This window comes from Arachis duranensis, chromosome 4 (genome assembly GCF_000817695.3).
Source record: "Arachis duranensis cultivar V14167 chromosome 4, aradu.V14167.gnm2.J7QH, whole genome shotgun sequence".
Lineage (NCBI taxonomy): Eukaryota > Viridiplantae > Streptophyta > Magnoliopsida > Fabales > Fabaceae > Arachis > Arachis duranensis.
The window spans coordinates 2,546,454-2,548,054 of NC_029775.3; positions in this window are offsets into that span (position 1 = coordinate 2,546,454).

Below are 1,601 nucleotides of genomic sequence, written 5' to 3' on the forward strand. Positions count from 1 at the left end.
CATTTGATTTTGAGCAACGACACCAAGGTTTTCAAGTCCACTTTTCGAGGCATAGACAAACTTCAAAATGCTTTTAAAAACGTTTTGTGAGGTATCTTAATCAAAGATAAAGCATACTTCCGAACTCAATATAAACCATAAGATTTAAATCAAAAGAGATAAAAGGATCATATACAAATATAATATATATTAGTTTTAAAATACATACGTCTAATTCTCAAATAAGCTGATAGTTTTTTAATTAAAAAAACGTGTAAAAAATATTTTTTTCTTTAAATTTGTTTAAATTAGCTCAAGCTAAACTCTAATTCAGATTAAATAACAATATAATCTAAGAATTTTAAATATTTTTCTGATTTTTTCAGGTAAAATTCAAGTTAGATACCCTATCAATCTAAGAATACTAGATATTATTTATTCAAGCTTTCGTAGGATTATTAAGTGATTCAGATTAACTCCTCACCAATGTAAAAATTTTAAATATTTTTCTTCAAAACTTCTTAATACTAAATAGTGGCTCAAATTGAATACTTCACCAATATAAGAACTTTCATATTCTTTTGTTAAGTCTTTTTAAGACAAAGATCTACTACTGAATTAATTTACTAAAAAATGTATGAAGTACAAAGACTCAGTGTTTAGACAAAAACGTTAATAAATTTGAAAACTTAACAACTCAATTTAAAAATTTATTTTGGTGTTGAGTTAGTTTAAAAATGTTATCAAATGAACATAAACTATCTCTAATTTACAGAATGCAATTTAGACTAAAATATGAAAAGAATAAAAGTTAGAGAAGAATAAAAATGTTAGAAGAAAATTTTTAAAAAATTTTCAGCACTTTCTTTTAGTATTTTCTGTTCATAATTCTTCTAGGTTTAGGATCATGTATATAGAACATAGAGCATTAAAGATCCGTTGAAAATCTTTCATCTATCTCTATGTTCTTTAAAATGTGCATAAACAAAAATGTTTTTTTGTTTGTGTATGGTGAGAGAAATGTGAATCTATTTTTTTCATTCTTAATGTATAAAAGTAGATGGATAAGTCTACTTATATTATTTTTAAGACATTTTTTTACTAATATTATGTCAATAACATTGTTTATTTAGTAAAATTTTAGAATTAATTACTCAATTTTTGTCAAATCATCTATTATTTTCAAATTAGCAAAATATATATATATATACAAAACAATATAATAATTACCAACGACAATAATTAAAAATTAATAGTATCTAATCAAATTTGTAACTTACAAGGACATTAAATTCATATCCCTATATTTATTATATCTTACCGTTATAAACAATACAATAAATTTATAACTCCAATAATTAATTTATTAATTTCTATAAATGACTCATTCCATGTAATAAACATCCATATTACAAATGTCATAGTAATATTATGGGATAAGTACGATTTTGGTCCCTAAAGTTTAGTGCCAGAATCGAAATCGTCCCTCTTGTATTTTTGCATTTAAAATCGTCCTTAACGTTTTTTTTTCATAATAAAATCGTCCTTTTTATTATTTTTGGACAAAAATACCCTTCCCCCTTCCCCTTTCCCTCTCTCCTTTCCCCCACCCCCTCCCAGTC